This window comes from Mesoplodon bidens (assembly GCF_964165515.1).
Source record: "Mesoplodon bidens genome assembly, chromosome: 3".
Lineage (NCBI taxonomy): Eukaryota > Metazoa > Chordata > Mammalia > Artiodactyla > Ziphiidae > Mesoplodon > Mesoplodon bidens.
In genome coordinates, this window is record NC_138178.1 from 84,330,808 (window position 1) to 84,353,132 (window position 22,325).

Sequence of the window (22,325 nt, forward strand, 5' to 3'; positions counted from 1 at the left end):
AATTTGTAACTGAATTTATTTATAAATATATGACCTCATTAAATTAGATAACATAACTGCCCCCCATTATTGCAGCTAATCGCACCAAGAGTAGAAAACTAATCGAAGTCCAGACCTGGCTTGGACCACTACTACTCCTTCTCTACCTACTCAAACTCTGAACCAGCAGATCTTTCTTAGAAGGATGCTTAAGCTCCATGTTCATCTCCAGTTCACTTGGAAGACATAACCCTACTTTTACCATGGATGCTGACAAGTCCTGGACGGGGCTTACCTCTCCTAATGCCAACTAACCTACTTGAGATTCAGGGATTTCTGGTGAATGGGTTCCTTATGAGGCAGAATCTGAAAATACTTTGAAGGCTGAGGCAGACGTAAATCATTTAGAAGATTTTCATTATCATGGAAAACAGATCACTTGAGGGGCCAACCTCAGTTATGGAATCTCAGGCAAGCTGGCACCCACTACTCTGAGGAGGATGATATGGGACCTTCCACAACCTAAGAAAAAGTGCCCCACAGGATATAAAGCAGCCTTGAGGTTCAGGTCTGGTAACAAAGGAAAAAGGAAAGTCTGCTCTCCCCCGGCAGGAGCATTTGAACCTCTCTGACAGCCTAAAACGGTTCCCATTGACATCTGCTAGCAGAAAAGACAAGTAAGAGCCTCAAAGGGTAACTCATCGTGAAGATCTAGGCTAAGATGTGGGCTCTCCATAAGGTTTTTGAGTGTGTCAGGGAGGGTGTGTGTGGCTAACGCTAGGAGGCCCAGGTGCCAGAACTGGGTGCTGGTGCTTTGGAACAGTGGCTGAGCTACAGGCATATGTATGAGAACTAAACAAGTTGTCACTTTGAAGTCTAAGTGTGCATCACCATGAAAACTGAGGAATCTGAATCAGCAAGGGCATCCTGGGAGCAAAGGTCAATCGTGACCCGACTGCAGGACCGGTTCCTTTTTTTCTTTTAAAATTATTAAAGGTCTTTATAGAGCAACATCCAGACTCCAGATCCAGCTGCCAAGGAGACCCTGCTAAGACCAGTTTTAGTAGCAACACTGCAGCAACAGAATCAACGCAAGCAACAGAATGATGAGAATGCCCTTTTTTTTCCCCTCCAGATGAATTATGGAAGAGGACTGTCTCTTTGATCTTAGGGAATCCCTTAGGTTCTTGCAAAATTTAAGAGGGAGAGTATAGAAGTAAGTCCCCAAGAGAAAATATAGGATAGTCTGCTGAACTAAACACTTCAAGACCCAAATAACAAGTTAGAAAAATCAGAGCTGTGACACTACTTGTACCCCATGCATAGGGGTTACACTTGGAATGAAATGGATAATGTTAGGATCTTTAAGGATATAAAGTCTTAAAGTCCTGAGATAAAGAACCCTGTGCCCACTGCTACATCTAACTCGTCTGGCCTTTTGGCTGGGTTCCAGCTGATGATAGGGAACATCTCACCACCATTCCCAAACTGCCTGCACCAAACTAGAACTCTCACCTGTCACATAACAAGTAACAGTTAAATTATTTTTAATCACAGTTTAGTGATAACTGGCATTTTAATGTAAACACTTACATATGAAAACCATAAATACGAGCATATTCGTCTGCGGTCCATCCATAGAAATCTTGAGAAAAGACATCAATACCTTCTTGAAGAAGCAGCCTGACTATATTTGTTGAATCATTGTTTACAGCAAGTATGAGGGCTGTTCTAAAATAACAGAGAGATAATTTCACCCTTAGGAACTTTAGCTAACTTACCTTAACAGCTAATTTAATATACTTTACCAAGTTAATATCTTGCCAATCCATGTAGAACTGACCATTTACACGTTCAAGTGTTCATCTTTGTAAATTACCTCCAAGGCTAAAATGAAGGGACAAAAAAGAAGCCTCCTGTCCCACTCGGATGGCATGTAGTAGAAACTGCTAATTTAAAGTCCTTGATGGACAAGAAGCTATGCTGAGGTCACTTATCTGAAGCAGGTGAGTATATAAAGGAAGAATTCCCCATTTCTTCCTTAGTCTGTTATATTATACTTCAAAATCAGCTAGAGGTCAGGTTAAGGAAAAGCTATTTGCAGGCTTAAAACAATAATATTAATAATAATGAAATAAAAACAGTCATGGGTGCAGTTAAGGATGCTGATAAGCATGTGCTAGGCACTAAATGAAATACTATATATGTAATCTTTCTTCCACACAACCACCCTTGAAGGATATACTACTCTCCTTTTCATATCAGGAAACATATTTGCTGATAATAAGTAACGTTCCCAAGGTCATACACCTAATAAGTAGGAAAGCTAGGAATTAAACCCAGTCTGAATCTAAAGCCCATCATTTTCCTCTTTATCACCTACCTATGACTTGTCTTCATTGAAGGAAATGTTTATCCAATTAAAGCTATCTTTCTTCCTTCTACCTTCACCAATTAAAAATAAGAACATCAAAATGTACTAGAAATGGGGCTTCCCTGGTGGCGTAGTGGTGGAGAGTCCGCCTGCCGATGCAGGGGACACGGGTTCCTGCCCCGGTCCGGGAAGATCCCACATGCCGCAGAGCGGCTGGGCCCGTGAGCCATGGCCGCTGAGCCTGCGCGTCCGGAGCCTGTGCTCCGCAACGGGAGAGGCCACAACAGTGAGAGGCCAGCGTACCACAAAAAAAAAAAAAAAAAAAAAAAAAAAAAAAAGTACTAGAAATGAAAAAGGATAAAAACTGATGAGCCCACAGTATCTGGTAATAGTGATTAACAATCACTTTGTGATAACCTAATAACATCAGTATTCTTCAAAGAAAGTAATTTAAAGCAAAGAGTCATCCCAAAGACATGCATCTTTTAAGGAAAAATATATACAAAGTAGAGGTTAAAAAATTATTATTAAAGAATTAAGAAAGTCAATACTGTGTCATAAGGTAAATTAAAAAGTAGAATCCATACTTTATAAAGCTAATAAAACTAATATGAAACCCCTTAGCTATTATAAGATCGTATGACCAAAAAAAAGAAAAAAATCAGGTGGCAAATGACATCAGTCAATATTATAAAGGAATATGAATCCTGCTATATTATTTTTCATGATACACAGTCAGAATAATTGCTTTTCGACCTGATGATGTGTTGATTATACATTAATCTCTTCTTACTAATTCAATCTTTCTGTCACCACTCTAGAACAGCACTAAGGTTTTTAAAAAGAAAAAGAACAAACTACTGTACCTTTTCATCTTATCAACTACATGTATATTTGCTTCTTTCTTTACTAAAAATTCCACCATTTGCTGCTTGTTTTCACTTACAGCAAGTAAAAGTGGTGTGAAGCCCTCCTGTAAAACAGAAGAAACACTTTATATAGAATGTACAAAGTTACATATTTCTAAACTGAATTTTAAAACTTATAATAGATTCTCTGAACTTAAACATCTAATATAGAAAGTAAATAAAAAGGAGCCCCTTCCTTCTTACCCACCCTGTGCTGCTTCCTTCTCTTTAAAATGCTCCTCCTCACTTCTTCACATGATTAACTGCAAAGTCATTCTCTAAAACTCACTTCCAACATTTACCGGTTCCAAGGATCTTTGCTTCTATCACAGTATTTATCAGGTATATTGTAGTTATTTTATTGCTCTATACTAGTCTATACACTCTAAACACTCCTCCAGAGATAATCATTTAACTATTAAATCAACTGCATATTTTAGGAACAATGCTGAGGAGAAAGATATAATACTGTCTGCAACATGCATAACCTATCCAATGATAACCAATTAACCTCATAAGGTTTACAGACAGTCCAATGGGAGTATGATTCTCACATGAACATGTAAAGAAAGAGAGTTTTTTTAAAAAACCAACTTATAAATTCTAACTTGAAAAATTCTATCCCATTCTTAAGAGATTCTTTTAAAATATGAAATAGATTAGAAATTAATGACTGTTTTAAAATCTAGAAATATTTATCAAAATAAACTGTAATACAGGAATTGGAAACACAGATGCTTATGGAGGCAAAGTAGGTGACCCAAGTAAGTGAAGAACCCAGGTGAGGCCAGCAAACTGGAGAACGCGCCCCATACACAAGGGGCACCCTTTGCACGGCAGACCAAACAGTAGCATGGGCTCAAGGGGGACCAGATTGGATTCCTTAAGAGAAGCCTGAAATGCAGATTTCTGCATGAGTCTCCTAAATTTTAAATGCTGACTCAATTTGTGGAGGAAAGCTAAACACATCCAGGGGCCAAGTTTAGTCTATAGCCCACTTGTGTTTTTATGTTTGCTGTGAGTGTTTCCAAACGGGTGGGTATAAAGCAAATATTTGCATGTAAAACCTTTCCTTTCTTTAGGGCTTCCCTGGTGGCGCAGTGGTTGAGAGTCTGCCTGCCGATGCAGGGGACATGGGTTCGTGCCCCTGTCTGGGAAGATGCCACATGCCGCGGAGCGGCTGGGACCGTGGGCCATGGCCGCTGAGCCTGCATGTCCGGAGCCTGTGCTCCACAACAGGAGAGGCCACAACAGTGAGAGGCCGGCGTACCGCAAAAAAAACAAAAAAACTTTCCTTTCTTTAGTATCATGTGTTTTACAAAACAAAGTGGGTCCCAACGTGTAATAAAAATTGCTATTAAGATTCATAATACCCACTTCAAGAATGTTTCCAATGCCTGTTAAAACTACAATCTATTTCTATAATTCTCCCTGATGTTAACCAAATGGATAATTAGTTCATAAGACTGCTGAAACTAAATTATTAAAACAATTCCTATCTGTACTGTTACTAACTTCATGGGTTTTGATGTTTAAAACTATCATCTTGCTTATGCCAGGGACCAGTGAACCTAACAGACACACTGCAAGACTCTGTCATGCAGCTTTCACCAAAAGAAGGCTCATGCTTTACTCTTACTGCAGTCAGGAAAACCCTGTTTGTGATAAACATCTGTTGACCTAATGACCTGGATGATAACAAAAGGTGCAAAATCCGCAAAGGGTCACACTCTACTTATTAAATGACTCACCATAAGCAAATTTCTAAAGACTCTCTGAGTGCCAGTGAATGATTAGTGGTTGGAAGGAAAAAGGAGTTATTCTTCAAGCCAATAGATATTGCCAATAATATCCCTTTTACCTTCTCAATTACAGAGGCAGAGAAAGATAAAAGTCAGGCTAATATTGTTGGAAAGGAGGGAGTTGATGGAAGTAGCATCTATCCAACTCCAACTCTTCTAGAGATTTCTTATTTTTGAGATCTGTGAATTTATAAATCACACTCATCCATTCCATTGTTCTTAACCAAGGGCTGTATCAGAATCTCGATGCCACTCCCAGGCATATCCTAATGGGAAGATTTTCCTTCTGGGGTAGAAGGGTGGCTGGGAGACAGAATTGTGCTCTTTCTGTGAGCACCACCTTTCTCCAGCCCGTGACTTGGCTTTGGAGTTGTTTCCATGGTAACAGGGCCTGATGGGTGGTATTCAGTGTACATATTATAGATAAAACATCTGCAGCTAAAACAAACAAAAAAACAACCATGTATGGCAAATATTTTGTAAATATAGTTGAGCTATACCTTGTTGCTTGCTTCAATGTTGGCGTCATGTGAAAGCAGCTTTGCTGCGAGTGATATATTCTGATAAAGGGCAGCATAGTGGAGAGCAGTGTTGCCACTGACGTCCATGACATTTGGGTCGGCACCATGTTCCAGCAGAATAGTTGCACACTCCTCTTCCTGGCATTGTATGGCCTATAAGTGTTATGCCAAGAAACAGACTGTAAATTCTAGGAATTCAAAGTAAACATTCCAGAAGTTTCACCAATTCGTTATATTTAAATGAGATAAATCCATTTTTATTCTAAGTAGTTAAATCAAATCCATCTCACGTTGACATGGTTGGCTACTATGTACCTTCATCAGCGCTGTCCTGTTTTCGTTGTCACAGAGGTTAAGCTGGCATTTTCTCTCCACTAGGAGAGTTACCACTGCCGGATGGCCATTGGCACAGGCCAAATGGAGAGCAGTCCTACGAAACCGAGAGGAGTTTTTAGGAAATTAGTAGTGCACTATTTCAAAACATACAATTGTTCATGTAATTGAAAACATTCAATAGCATGCTATTCCTATCCCTTGAAAACAAATATTTAGTTTTCTTCTGGAGAAAGAACAATATATATTAGCTCTTCTTACTCTCCACATTAACGAAAGAACAACCTGCTTGAATAGAAAAAGCATGACCTTGAGATTCAGCTCAACTTGGGTTTGAATTTGACTTTAACTGTGTCACTTATTAGCTGTCACTTAGCCTTTCTGTGCCTCAATTTCCTCATCAACAAAATGGGGATAGAGCAGTAGTTACCTCACAGGACACCACTGTGATGCTTAAATGAGAACCCGTGCAAAGGGTTTAGAAGAGTTCCTCGCACAGATAACAGCTCAATAATTATTAGGTAATATTATCATAATTATTACTATTACTATTTTACAAGGGCAACATTTCAATTAAGTAAAAGGATATTATACCTCTTTTGAAGATATGTCTTGAGGACTAGAGAGAACACTGTACTTCAATGATTCTAATATGCTCACTTTCTCACATTTTAACATCTCTGACATTGGAATGAAATTTATAATTCACGATGTCTTACAACTATAATTGGTAGCATTTTTTGTTTGTTCAGTTCTCATTTTTCCTGTTGGTCTAATTATCATAACGTCTCTGTGCCTAAAGTTGCCATTTTTTTAAATTTAAGTATAGGTGATGTATAATATTATAAATTATGGAACTTCCCTGGTGGCTCAGTGGTGAAGAATCCACTTGTCAATGCAGGGGACACAGGTTCAAGCCCCGATCCCAGAAGGTCCCACGTGCCACAAAGCAACTAAGCCCGTGCACCACAACTACTAAGCCTGCGCTCTAGGACCCGCGAGCCACAACTACTGAGCCCACACGCCTAGAGCCCGTGCTCCACAACAAGAGAAGCCACCACAATGAGAAGCCTGCACACCGCAAGGAAGAGTAGCCCCCGCTCGCCACAACTAGAGAAAGCCTGCGCGCAGCAACGAAGAACCAACACAGCCAAAAATAAAAAATAAAAATAAAAATTATGTATTATAGGGGTACAACATAGTGATTCACAATTTTTAAAGGTTATATATTCCATTTATAGTTATTATAAAATATTGGCTATATTCCCCATGTTGTACGATATATCCTTGTAGCTTATTTTATACCTAATAGTTTTTACCTCTTAATTCCCTACCCCTATCTTGCCCCTCCTCCCTTTCCTCTCCCCACTGGTAACCACTAGTTTGTTCTCTATATCTGCAAGTTGGCAACATTTTTAAAAATTTCTTATTAATATATAAAATAGTGGGGCATCATGCAATTCATGGTTCCTTACATTAAATGAAATAATGATCTATATAACAGGTCTACTGCAGTTCTAGTCACACGGTTGGCACTTAAATAACTTTTAGTTCTTAAAGGCATGATGAGCAATACTGTAAATCACCTATACTTCAATTTTAAAAATGATAAAATAAATAATAAAATAAAATAATACAATAAAAGCAGCATGGGGAAAGAGAACTAAAATAACAAACAAAACAAGAATTTTTTAAAAAAGAAATTCTAACTCTGATTTTCAGGAAGCTTTAAGCCAAAGGAAATTCAGGATTCAAATGAATAGGGATGGCTCATTTTATTCAATATTTACATTTATAGATTGTGTGAAATCAGACATTTCCAATGATCAATATTAGTATTTAATACCATTATAAATGTTCAAAAGGACAAGTAAAGGTTACCTTTTACAATTTCCTACCTTCAGAAATGCTTCTGTTTGAAAGAAGGGAGCAAAGCTTCAATTGAGACGAAGCCTTAATACTTCAATTTTAAATTTCTCATCTTGCTCAGGGGGCAACATGAAGTTTTTAAGCATGAAAGGGTTCTGAGAGACAGATGCAGGGTCCTGAGTAGAAAACACGTGCTACATAATAGGTATTCAAGTTATATTTGATGAATAAATGGATTAAACAATGGATAAACATAACAGGAGAGTTCAATAATTTTTTTAACATCTTTATTGGAGTACAATTGCTTTACAATGATTTATTAGTTTCTGCTGTATAATGAAGTGAAGCAGCTATATGTATACCTATATCCCCATATCCCCTCCCTCTTGCATTCCCTCCCACCCTCCCTATCCCACCCCTCTAGGTGGTCACAAAGCACCGAGCTGATCTCCCAGGCGATGCAGCTGCTTCCCACTAGCTATCTATTTTACATTTAGTACTGTATATATGTCACTGCTACTCTCTCACTTCGTCCCAGCCTAATCTTCCCCTTTCCTCGTGTTCTCAAGTTCATTCTCTATGTCTGTGTCTTTACTCCTGTCCTGCTCCTAGGTTCATCAGAACCTTTTTCTTTTTTTTTTTAGATTCCATATCTATGTGTTAGAACATGGTATTTGTTTTTCTCTTTCTGACTTACTTCACTCTGTATGACAGACTCTAGGTCCATCCACCTCACTACAAATAACTCAATTTCATTTCTTTTTATGGCTGAGTAATATTCCATTGTATATATGTGCCACATCTTCTTTATCCATTCATCTGTCGATGGACACTTAGGTTGCTTCCATGTCCTGGCTATTGTAAATAGTGCTGCAATGAACATTGTGGTGCGTGACTCTTTTTGAATTATGGTTTTCTCAGGGTATATGCCCAGAAGTGGGATTGCTGGATTGTATGGTAGCTCTATTTTTAGTTTTTTAAGGAACCTCCATATTGTTCTCCATAGTGGCTGTATCAATTTACATTCCCACCAACAGTGCAGAAGGGTTCCCTTTTCCCCATACCCTCTCCAGCATTTATTGTTTGTAGATTTTTGATGATGGCCATTCTGACCAGTGTGAGGTGATATCTCACTGCAGTTTTGATTTGCGTTTCTCTAATGATTAGTGATGTTGAGCATCTTTTCATGTGTTTGTTGGCAATCTGTATATCTTCTTTGGAGAAATGGCTTTTTAGGTCTTCTGCCCATTTTTGGATTGGGTTATTTGTCTTTTTGATATTGAGCTGCATGAGCTGCTTGTATATTTTGGAGATTAATCCTTTGTCAGTTGCTTCATTTGCAAATATTTTCTCCCATTCTGAGGATTGTCTTTTCATCTATTTTATGGTTTCCTTTGCTGTGCAAAAGCTTTTAAGTTTCATCAGGTCCCATTTGTTTATTTTTGTTTTTATTTCCATTTCTCTAGGAGGTGGGTCAAAAAGGATCTTGCTGTGATTGATGTCATAGAGTGTTCTGCCTATGTTTTCCTCTAAGAGTTCTAGAGGAATTTCATTCCTCTAATTTCATTCTTTTACATGTAGCTGTCCAGTTTCCCCAACACCACTTACTGAAGAGGCTGTCTTTTCTCCATTGTATATTCTTGCCTCCTTTATCAAAGATAAGGTGACCATATGTGCGTGGGTTTATCTCTGGGCCTTCTATCCTGTTCCAGTGGTCTATATTTCTATTTTTGCACCAGTACCATACTGTCTTGATTACTGTAGCTTTGTAGTATAGTCTGAAGTCAGGGAGCCTGATTCCTCCAGCTCCATTTTTCTTTCTCAAGATTGCTTTGGCTATTCGGGATCTTTTGTGTTTCCATAGAAATGGTGAAATTTTTTGTTCTAGTTCTGTGAAAAATGCCATTGGTAGTTTGATAGGGATTGCATTGAAACTGTAGTTTGCTTTGGGTAGTATAGTCATTTTCACAATGTTGATTCTTCCAATCCAAGAACATGGTATCTCTCTCCATCTGTTTGTGTCATCTTTAATTTCTTTCATCAGTGTCTTATAGTTTTCTGCATACAGGTCTTTTGTCTCCTTAGGTAGGTTTATTCCTAGGTATTTTATTCTTTTTGTTGCAATGGTAAATGGAAGTGTTTCCTTAATTTCTCTTTCAGATTTTTCATCATTAGTGTTTAGGAATGCAAGAGATTTCTGTACATTAATTTTGTATCCTGCTACTTTACCAAACTCATTGATTAGCTCCAGTAGTTTTCTGGTAGCATCTTCAGGATTCTCTATGTATAGTATCATGTCATCTGCAAATAGTGACAGCTTTAATTCTTCTTTTCTGATTTGGATTCCTTTTATTTCTTTTTCTTCTCTGATTGCTGTGGCTAAAACTTCCAAAACTATGTTGAATAACACTGGTGAGAGTGGGCAACCTTGTCTTGTTCCTGATTTTAGACGAAATGGTTTAAGTTTTTCACCATTGAGAACAATGTTGGCTGTGGGTTTGTCATATATGCCCTTTATTATTTTGAGGTAAGTTCCCTCTATGCCTACTTTCTGGAGAGTTTTTATCATAAACAGGTGTTGAATTTTGTCAAAAATTCATCTACTGAGATCATCATATGGTTTTTATTCTTCAGTTTGTTAATGTGGTGCATCACATTGATTGGTGTATACTGAAGAATCCTTGCATTCCTGGGATAAACCCCACTTGATCGTGGTGTATCACTTTTAATGTGCTGTTGGATTCTGTTTGTGAGGGTTTTTTTGAGAATGTTTGCATCTACGTTCATCAGTGATATTGGTCTGCAGTTTTTGTTTTTTGTTACACCTTTGTCTAGTTTTGGTATCAGGGTGATGGTGGCCTTGTAGAATGAGTTTGGGAGTGTTCCCCCCTCTGCTATATTTTGGAAGAGTTTGAGAAGGACAGGTGTTATCTCTGCTGTAAATGTTTGATGGAATTCACCTGTGAAGCCATCTGGTCCTGGGCTTTTACTTGTTGGAAGATTTTTTTTTTGTTTTTTTTAGTGGTACACGGACCTCTCACTGCTGTGGCCTCTCCCGTTGTGGAGCACAGGCTCCGGACGTGCAGGCTCAGTGGTCATGGCTCACGGGCTTAGCTGCTCCGTGGCATGTGGGATCTTCCTGGACCGGGGCACGAACCCGTGTCCCCTGCATCGGCAGGTGGAATCTCAACCACTGCGCCACCAGGGAAGCCCTGTTGGAAGACTTTTAATCACAGTTTCAATTTCAGTGCTTGTGATTGGTCTGTTTATATTTTCTATTTCTTCCTGGTTAAATCTTGGAAGGTTGTGCTTTTCTAAGAATTTGTCCATTTCTTCCAGGTTGTCCATTTTATTGGCATATAGTTGCTTGTAGTAATCTCTCATGATTCTTTGTATTTCTGATGTCAGTTGTTACTTTGGAGAGTTCGATATTTTTAAAGAAAACTTTTGGGAAGTAAAGCAATACTTTTGCAATAGTAATAATCATTTACATTTGTATGTTTGATTTTGTATTCTCATAAGGACACAACTAAAACTCTAATAAACTTTTTCAATAGTAATAATCACCACTTACATTAACTATTTTTTATTTTCATAAGACTTCAATGAAGTAAAATGATTAATCTATAATCATTTATATATTATAGGTAATAAAGCTACACAAAATCAAAAACGTGTATATAGCGAAATATATACCTAGTAAAATGTACAGGCATGGATAAAAAGATTCCCTTTACTTCTGAGGAGGTTAAAAGTTGTCAGAAGATATCAATCCTTGAAAAACTTCCAAAAAAAATAGAAAGTGAGAAATTATTTTTATCTGTACAAGATTCATATTCCTGGTCTCTCCCAGGATTATTTCACTAATACTAAACATTTACTAGAATTTTTGTACATGTTCACTGTAGAAATCACAGATATTTTTAAAAGGAAAAGAAAGCTTCACTTATAATACAAGTGCTCAGAAATAACAAAAATTATCATATTTTGTACATATTTTTGTCTAAGATAAGACCATAGTCTTCTTGTGTTTATATATAATGAAATTGATTTTTTTTCTCAATATTCTACCAAAGTACATCTCTGCAGGTCAACATACATCTGTTATCTATGCCACCTTCAATGGTCACATAACATACCATACCAGAAACACTGTAATTTATTTATAAAATCTTTTGAGTTTGTCTTAATACATTGCTATTTTAAGCAGTGTTGAAAACAACAAATTGTATGTTACCTACCTCTAATTTATCTCTAATTATTTACCTCTAATTTGTATAAAAAGAATTGATGTGTAAAGGGAATACACATTTTTTAAATGTGGTACTTATCACCAAATTGCCTATTTGAAAAGTCAAAAGCAACTCAGACTTTAAACAGCAGTATAAGTACCACTGCTCTTCATCTTCACAAACTTTGTGAAGGGAAAATGGTTTTTCATTCCTCTTTAACTTAAATTCCTTTTCTTACCAGAAATGCTAAATTTTTTTCCTATATCCATTGGTCGCTTATGGATATGCAAAAAAGTACGTTGCTCAATTTCAAATTAGAGTTTTTTTCCCCTTACTGATTTCAAAGAATTCTCTGTAAAGTGAAGATATGTTTTCTTGCCTGATACAAATACGTTGACATATTTTAAAAGCTCATTGTCTTTTATTTTGTTAATCTTCTTTTCTGATCTACAGAGGGTTTTAATTTTTTAATGTTGTTAAATCAACCTCCAGAATTCTTGCTTTTGAAGTCATTCTTAGGAAGGTCTTTGTCAGCACACAAAAAAATGTATAAATAGGAATTTTGTTTTCTTCTGGTCATTTTCTCACTTTGTATATTTAAAATTTTTGATCTGTACTCCATCTGAAACTTATTTTTGTGAGATAAAGGTCTAGTTACTTTTCTCTAAATAGTTAGCAGTTTACTCCTGCACCATTTCCAAACTATTTTTTCCTTCTAATATGAAATGTCATCAGTTCAAGTTCTAAAGTCTTACATATATTTGGGTGTTTGGGCATTTTCTATTCTGTTCCATTCACTTATCTGTCTTTTCAGTTGTTAGTAAATGAATAATTTGTGGGAACTTACAGCACATTTTGATATCTAGAAGGGCAAATTTTTGTCTACTACATAAAACTTTTAATTTCATCACAACAAATAAAGAAAGCATGTGTAACTCAAAAATTTTTAAACCACCATATGCCTATTTGGTTTAAATATGGGAAGACCATACATTTTAAGAAAATGAGTCTTCCTATTCAAGGACACAGCCATCTTCCCACTTCAAAGCTGTCTTCTAAGGTCCTTCAGTAGAGAACATATATACATAGGTGTACACTGATATAAAACGGATACTGCAGGCTTCCCTGGGGGCACGGAGGTTAAGAATCCGCCTGCCAATGCAGGGGACACAGGTTTGAGCCCTGGTCGGGGAAGATCCCACATATTGTGGAGCAACTAAGCCCGTGTGCCACAACTACTGAGCCTGCGCTCTAGAGCCCGCAAACCACAACTACGGAGCCCGCATGCCACAACTACTGAAGCCTGCGCACCTACAGCCCGTGCTCCACAACAACAGAAGCCACCCCAATGAGAAGCCCACGCACTGCAACGAACAGTAGCCCCCACTCGCTGCAACTAGAGAAAGCCCACGTGCAGCAGTGAAGACCCAGCACAGCCAAAAATAAATAAATTAAAATAAATAAATTTAAAAAAAAAAGAATCCGTCTGCTAATGCAGGGGACACGGGTTCGAGCCCTGGTCCAGGAAGATCCCACATGCTGCAGAGACACTAAGCCCATGGGCCACAACTACTGAGCCTGCGCTCTAGAGCCGGCAAGCCACAACTACCTAGCCCACGTTCCACATCTACTGAGCCCACGTTCCACAACTAACTGAGCTCGCGCGCCTAGAGCCCGTGCTCCACAACAAGAGAAGCCACCACAATGAGAAGCCCGTGCACGGCAATGAAGACCCAACACAGCAATAAATAAATTATTTTTTTAAAGATACGGGATTGTATCTGAAGAACTTTTAGTCCAGAAGTTGATCTGTCATGAGAATTATTTTCCTCATTATGCACTTCTCTGTAACATATAACATTACGGTATAAAAATGTGTACATTAAAAATAAGATGCTGTTCATGTTTAATTTCGTTTCTGTGATTACTGACATTCAGCCAAATGACTTTAAAACTGTCAGTAAAGTGCTCTATAAGGGGAATCATGAGCGGGCCCGAAACCAGCTAAGGCTTTTGCTGCCTATAAAGTCTGCGGGGCGCGGGACCCCACGTAGGTGTCCACGAGCCTCGGAGGGGAAACTGACAGCAGGGGCCCCACCCAGGCCCGCCCCGCCTCCTCCCGCCCGCCCCGGTTACCTGTTCATCTTGTCCCTGTCGTTCAAGCCATTCTTCCCAAGCAACAGAATCTGCTGCACTTTGGCTACGTTGCCCACGCTGGCAGCTTTGTGGACCTTCCCGAGATCCTTGCGTCGGATGTGGTACTCGGGCCGGGCGTTGACCCGATTACCGCTCTCTCTCCGCGGGCTGGTGGAGGAGCCGAAGGGCGACTCGCCCTTCTTACTTCCGAAGCCAAAAATCTTCTTCATCGCAGAGCCTACACGCTTCAGACACACCTCCCCTCCCCCTCGGCTTCTCACAGTCTCCTGAGCCTAACACTAGCGGTACAGATAAGCCTACGCGGTCTAGCCACAACATCCCAGCTGGGAAGCTCCGCGGTGTCTCAGCTTTCAGCCCAGAATAACCGTAGCCAAGCGATACAGCTAAACACAGTGCGCGCGCGCGCCTTGTAAGACGGCGTCACTGCGCTTGCGCACAGAGGCACGGAGCGCAGGAGTGCCCAGTGCGCATGTGCGAGGCCCGAACGTCACAAATCTCTGCGACTGTTTGTGGGACGCGCTGGGTTGTTTTCCAACGGTGGTGCGAGCTGGCTGGGCGTTTCTGGACATTTGCAAATTTTAGAATCTCCCCTGTGAGAGAGTCGTCTTCGCATGCGACTGGGGCTAGAGTGGCGTGGAGCTTCAGGATGCAGAAGGTCTCGTCCCCCAGAGAGCTCCCCTAAAAATACTCTGTAAATCTCCTTATCCCTCAGTTTATTCCTTTCCACATCCCTCTGGGCCCCAGGCTTTCTCCATGGAATTTAACAGATGGAACTACAGAAAGCTGTTTTCATGGTTCCAGAGACTGTGGCGACAGGTGTCATCAAGTGCAAACTTAGGAGAAACCAACGCAGTTTCTCCAGATGAAATGAAGACGCGTTTCCGCGTGCCTCCTGACCCTCCCCTGTGGCCCAGCGTTCCGTCTGCACATTTTCTTCACCTATATTTTAGTTTTTGCTTTTATTTTCCCCTAATTAAGTCTCTAAATTCAAGATTTATTTTGGAGCATGGTGTAACATATGAGAACTTTTAAAAAAATGGTTATCCACTTGTCCCAAACAATCCATCTTTCCTCACCTAGTTTACCCCTTAATCTTACATTTAATTCTCGGATGTTTTTTCTGTTTCTGGGTTTTCCATTCTGGTCTGCTTCTTCTAGCGTCAGTAGTGTGTAAAATAGAAATATCTATTACAGGTCCAAGGTTTCCCTCCTTAGTCTTCCTTTTCAGTATTCTCTTGGAAATGTTTACCTCTACATTATTTGAGATGAATTTTTAATCACTATGCCAAGCTAAAGAGAGATCTTAGTGAGATTTTGATTGTAATTAGGTGAAGAGAATTTTAACTGAGAATCAGTCTCTTGTATCAGTGTATCCAGGTACATGTTATGTCTCTCAATTTGTCTTATTTTATGTCCTTCATTAGCCTTTGGTAGCTTTTTTCATTATGTAAATCCTGTACACTTCTTGATATATCTGTATCTGGGCGCTTTTTTTTTTGTAATGGTATATTATTCTTTCATTATAATTTGTAAACGATTATTGTTTGATATCTGTGTATTCGTTTGACAACAAGAGTGAAGAACTTTTTTAAGCTATAATTTTGTAACAGGAGAAAGAGTTGATAGTTTCTGGCAGTACTTAAGGAAGGCACAAACTGGTTGGTATAGATTGAAGAATATTGAAGAATAGTATGCAGGTGAAAAAAATCAAGTAGAATGCAAACAAGTACTCTGTTTTTTATTGAAGTATAAGATCGTTGCTACAAATTTAAAAAATCAATATAGCTAAATTTCCCTAAAATTCTATTAGCCAAATTTTTCAGTAATTAGCTAACTAATAGGTACATCTAACTTTCGTGTTTCCTCTTAATAGTCTCTTTGCTCCTTTGCTTTATCCACCCAAATCTGTTTCCCACTCCTAAATCTAATCATCATAGTGACCTTATGGAATCTTATCATCTCCATTGTTATGAAACCTCTTATGCTTTATCCTTGTCCCATATCTTTAAAATTTCCCAAACTTTAAATAATCTTTTCCCTTGCTTCCATCTTTCTCTATCTGCAATTTGTGTTTCCATCTTTATTCCATTTCTTAGGAATAAAGCAAAATAGGTTGACTCCATACTCCATACTGGTAGAAACAGGCGACTGTATACAGAAACTCCTTTTAATGTGGTACTTGATCCAGTAATTATACAATTACTGTAATTATACAGTTACAATACAATTAAACCAAACCTGGTATTGTGGGTGAAACAGACAGAAGCAGAAGCAGGCTCACAACAACAGTTAATACAAAACCAGCTATCCCAAAACTCAAGCAGGTTCCTATTACATTTGTTGATGATTTCAAGATCAAAATCATGTTAATGATTTTAAGAATTTTGATTAACCAAATTAAAAAGTAACAGATACCACCATTGCACAAGATGCACCAGCAAAATTTGAAAGTTTGGCAGCCATATTTTACAGCAAGACAAATGCGTAGATATTAATTTAGGTACTTATTCTTCAGAGGCCGTTTAATGCCATTTTGTGCTTTGTAGGTTGAATGATTTGACAACAAATTGCTTGGAATTAGTGACTCAGAAGTCAGGTGTCCAGACCTTCAGCAGAAATTGCTGCTGGGGGAATTCCCTGGAGGTCCAGAGGTTAGGACTCCTCGCTTCCACTGCAGCAAGCACGAGTTCCATCCCTGGTTGGGGAACGCGACACAGCCAAAAAAATAAAAAGAAAGAAAGAAAGAAAGCAATTGTGCCGAAAAACTCTGGAGAGAGGCAGGGTCCCTGTTGAAGTGATAGCTGGTTCCAGGACAGTGTCTTCACTGGTGAAAGAGCAATGAACAAAAACAAAACAAAAAACAAACAAAAAAACATTTCTCAGGTCTATCCAGCTTAGCTGCACCAAATGGTTTTGATGTGTGTGACTGGTTTCAACTCTGATCACCCACAATTTTCTTCCTATAATAGCCCAACCAGAGAATAATCTTTTGTCCTCTATTTGTCTCCGCAGTACTCCCCAGTGTGACCTATGAGACCGGTAAAGGCTCCCATTGTGACATCTGAAGAAGACTCTGACACTTGCTGATGCAGCCTGGAATGAGGGTCAAAGACACTACCAGGCTGTAGGGAGATAAGAACCACACACCAGGACTCCAGGTAGGTTGTCAAGATTTGGTTGACTCTAGTGTTTCTGTATAGACCAGGGATACTCAAGGAGTATATGCTAGGCCAACTCTGAACTTCTGTATGTCCTTGTCAAATGCTACCTGGATCCCCAAGCACTTGAAAGCTAAGATTCCCAGATTTCTTTGCAAACAGATGCCCTCTAGAAAGTTGTTGCTTGGGGACTTCCCTGGTGGTCCAGGGGTTAAGATTTCACGCTCCCAGTGCCAGGGGCCCAGGTTCGATCCCTGGTCAGGGAACTAGATGCCACATGCTGCAACTAAAAGAGCCCGAGTGCTGCCAACTAAGACCTGGCACAGCCAAATAAATAAATAAATTGTTTTTAAGTAAAGTTGTTGCTTAGAGCTCCCATGCCTATCTAAGACTCAAATAATGCCCTGGTGGTTTCCTGCATATTCATTTCATAATTATTTATTTAATATTTATTTAACATATGTTAATGGAATTAATAATGTCAGAGTAATACCTGTTTTATGATGAAAAACATGTTATGGATGCCTTAACAAATTCAGGTGGATCCAGTGTAATCACAAGGGTCCTTCATATGTGGAAGGAGGAGGCAGGAGTGTCAGAATGATGTGAGAAAGACTCGACAGGTCATTGCTGGCTTTGAAGATGGAAGGGGCCACAAGGCAAGGAATACAGGTGGCCTCTACAAGTCGGAAAAGACAAGAAAACTAATTGTCCTCTAGAACCTCCAGAAAGGAATGCAGCCTTGATGTTAGCTCAGTGAGAATCATTTCAGACCTCTGACCTCCAGAACTATACTATAAATATGTGTGGTTTTAAGCCACGAAATTTGTGGTAATATGTTAAGTGGCCATAGAAAATTATGGAGGGAGGGAGCTAGGAAGAATGGAAGAAGTGGAGATAGAGGGAAACAAAGAGAACTGGGTAGAGAGAGTGTAAAACTGCAGCACAGTTCTAACAACATTTCTGGCCAGGCCAAAGGGGAATCCTGGAGCCAAAGTCATATGATAAATAAATCCTGCATCTTCCAGGAGTGGGCCTGTATTTTACCCCTATTGTGGGTACAATGGCTGGGAGCAGTCGTGGGAAGCATGGGCATAGGACAGACGCAGACGTGGATCCAGAAGGACAGCTGCTGGGGCTGTCAGTCTACTATGTGTCCCAAGTAGGTTCCCCAGTTTGTCCAGGACTGGGGCATTCTTGGGACACAGGACTATCAGTGATAAAACCAAGACAGTCCTGGGAAAACTGGCATGGTTGGTTACCCTGTCCCTAGCACTGGAGACCTGATCTGAGCATTTTCGTGCCCAACATACCCCTCGTCTCTGTGGCCCCCTTAGGATAATTTCTGCTTATCATGGCAGTTTATAGCTGGAAAAAATTTTCACCCTCTTCCTACCTTCGCTACCTAGCCAGAGTAGACACCATCTGTGACTCCTGAGATTCCATAGGCAGACTGGGGTGTTTGTAACTTTTCTTTGTAACTCTCAAACATTGAAACTCACTAGGAATGCAAGTTAAAATTTCAGCTGTTTTACTTCCATACTTCTCTCCCATAGAATCCAGACTATCCCCTGTGTCCCTGACCCCCCAGCATTGTGAGGATATGGAGCATCAGTTGGCAACGTGCCTACTTTAGCCCTTCCAACGAGGGTCTTTGCTTCCTATGAGGAGAAGGCACTGAGCTTATTTTCTCTTATTCTTCTTATTATTCTCTTATTGGTACTGAGCTTATTTTCTCATGACTACAGTCAGCCAGCAATGCACTTCCATCTGCAAGAAAAATGGGTTGGCATCTCTACTTCATAAAGTCTTAAGCCGTTTTTTGCTCCAGAGTCTGTGGCAAACATAGGACCTCTTAGTTTTATAGGGAGTTGGTACCAAGAAAGGTGTAATGGCCATCCCCTTTGTGGCCAAACTTTTTTCACTGGAAACAAATTAAGCACCTCAGTCACCAACCTGGGACCCAAGTGGGTTCTAAGAGGGGAAGGAGGTAGGGCAAAAGCTTAACATCGCCCCTCAGAACCTTGCACGTGGGGGACCCAGTGTTAGGAGAATGAGGCATAGTTACATCCACTCTCACTACTAAGGTGTTCCTTCTTTCATATTTATTTTCTTATTTATATTTTCTAACTTTTCAGCAATAAACATATGTTGCTTTTGCATAGACATATAGTGATTTGTTTCTAGTTAAAATAAAATAGCTTTAAATATGTTTAAAGAAAGTTAAGATAAATTAAATATTTTCTGTTAGATTATAAAATATATAATTAGTAAATATAAAAATATAATTATTAAATACTAGCCTACAGAAGAATAAGCATATTACTGGAAAACAGTAAGAGGTGAGAATGTATTAACATAAGAGAAACTATACAAATCAATGAGAATGATATAGGTTATTAATAACTGGTTTGGGAAAAATCAATTCGTGATAAGAAGTTAACTACATATCTCAACATATACACCAAAAGAAACTCCAGGTTAGTAAAAATGTTTAGTCTTTTTAATGAAACCACTAAATATTTTAGAAGAAAATATGGACGAGTGGTATTATTTGTAAGTTTTTGAAGATTTTTCAAACAAAAACAATGCAAGTGTCAAAAGAAGATATCAGTACATTTGGCCACATAAAATTTGTGACCAAAAAATTTAGTATAGGGCATTCCCTGGCAGTCCAGTGGTTAGGACTTGGTGCTTTCGCTGCCAGGGCCGGTGCAGCCACACACACACAAAAAGTATAAATGGGGCTTCCCTGGTGGCGCAGTGGTTGAGAGTCCGCCTGCCGATGCAGGGGACACGGGTTCGTGCCCCGGTCCGGGAAGATCCCACATGCCACAGAGCAGCTGGGCCCGTTCGCCATGGCCGCTGAGCCTGCGTGTCCGGAGCCTCTGCTCCGCAATTGGAGAGGCCACAACAGTGAAAGGCCCGTGTACCGCAAAAAAAAAATATATATATATATATATATATATATTTATATATATATAAATGCAAATACAGATAAGGTATTAACATGCATAATTAATAAAATTAATTAATTTTATTAATAAATAAAATACTCAATATTAATAATTAATAAAACATTGTTTACAATCAAGGAACTAAATTTTTTCAAAAGATTTTTTTATGTGTACCATTTTTAAAGTCTTCACTGAATTTGTTCCAATATTGCTTGTTTTATGTTTTGGTTATTTTGGCTGTGAGGCATGAAGGATCTTAGCTCCCCAACCAGGGATCAAACCCACATGCACTGCATTGGAAGGCGAAGTCTTAACCATTGCACCGCCCGGGAAGTCCCCTAAATTTTTTTTTTAATGATCAAAGGATACAATCAGTTCACAAATTAACCATGGGTACCAGAAGCTTTCTACTCTTACTTGATATGGATAGGGGTTCAACTTCATCATCTTGCTTCAAGACAACATTTGCTCATCAAATGCTGATAATTCTGTGGTAGTTTAATCCACCGAGATCTTGATATTCTCACTACCTTACAGGACATCAAATTTACCCATTATGTGGATGACTTCATGCTGATGGTATTAGGTGCATAGGAAATAGGAGATAGTTTGAAAGTTCTGGTCAAAATTTATTTTCCCACTGTTATGATTTATGTTAACCCTCTTAAAAAAATCAGCATTATCCATTTAAAGAAATATTTCCCCCAGAGTTAAGCACAAATCCTAAACATCACCTTGGCATCACAAGTAATTTACAAAATGTAATGCTGACCATATAATCAGTTCTAACAGTGACCAACAGCAGCTTTGGTGGATAAATGAAATTTGTGATTCGGGGTACTGAGAAGCATAGTAACAGTTCACTTTTAGAAAAGGTATATTTAAAAATCAGGTGTATTTTTAATAAAACCCAACCAAGAGAGACATTCTTTTTACCTTATATGTACTCCTTTAACAACTCTTTCTTCAAATTTTATATGAGAGGATTTGAGATCTTATGACACTAAGAAGAAGCATGAACCTAAGAATCTTAAAATCTAACAAGGATGAAGAAGCATACAGAAAGCGGAACCAGGGTACAAGTATGCACTTGCCCTCCTATCAACTTCCCAAACAGGAAGAAAAAAAATCACATTAAGTTTTGATAAATTTTGAAGTCAGTTTTCTTTGTGCTATAACAATATAAAACATTATCTTCCAGCAAAATTAAAAATAAAAAATTATGAACCTTTTGGCCTAGCAGAGTTAATGCTGACAAGATGCTTCTACTTGGTGGGAGCTATGCTCCATCCACCAGGAAACATTGTGCATCAGGCTTTGCATAGTGTTTTTTTTAAATTAATTAATTAATTAATTTAGGCTGCGTTGGGTCTTCATTGCTGCACGCGGGATTTCTCTAGTTGCAGCGAGCGGGAGCTACTATTCCTTGCAGTGCGTGGGCTTCTCACTGCGGTGGCTTCTCGTTGCAGAGCACGGGCTCTAGGAGCGTGGGCTTCAGTAGTTGTGGCACGTGGGCTCAGCAGTTGTGGCTTGCAGGCCTTAGAGTGCAGGCTCAGCAGTTGTGGCACACGGGCTTAGTTGCTCCGAGGCATTTGGGATCTTCCAGGACCAGGGATCGAACCTGTATCCCCTGCATTGGCAGCAGATTCTCAACCACTGCGATACCAGGGAAGCCCCAGGCTTTGCATAGTTTGATTCACAAATTTCTTATAATCATTCAGTCATTTGATATTTTGGTTATAGTTGATTTGGGTTTCTTTTTAGATAACGATGCTTATTTCCAAATAATATAAACAGTCTCTCTTTTGTTCTTCCTGGAAATTCTTTAGCAACCATCTTCTCCAATCCTCCATATTTTGTCTCTTCTTTCTCTGTCTTCTCAAAACTCTGGCTCTTTCATCACCTAGTTCAGAACTTCCAGGAGAGTTATACAGACATTCCTAACATCTCAAGTTTACCAACAACTGGTCTTTAACATGCCTCAGGACTGTGAATGGAGGCAACTGGTTGATCAAAGATAAAACACATCTTGTAT

At 39.1% G+C, this 22,325-nt stretch overlaps 1 pseudogene across 1 annotated transcript in view; it reads right to left on the bottom strand.

The window, feature by feature from the left end:
• Positions 1-14,525, bottom strand: part of LOC308614831 (ankyrin repeat domain-containing protein 26-like) — a 136,214-nt pseudogene extending 121,689 nt beyond the window's left edge. The window contains exons 1-4 of the transcript XR_014017872.1: positions 14,155-14,525; positions 5,900-6,014; positions 5,564-5,737; positions 3,220-3,326 (exon numbers count right to left, since the gene is read on the bottom strand). The product of XR_014017872.1 is annotated as an ankyrin repeat domain-containing protein 26-like (transcript). The remainder of the gene's footprint in view (positions 1-3,219; positions 3,327-5,563; positions 5,738-5,899; positions 6,015-14,154) is intronic.
• Positions 14,526-22,325: the final 7,800 nt, after the last annotated feature.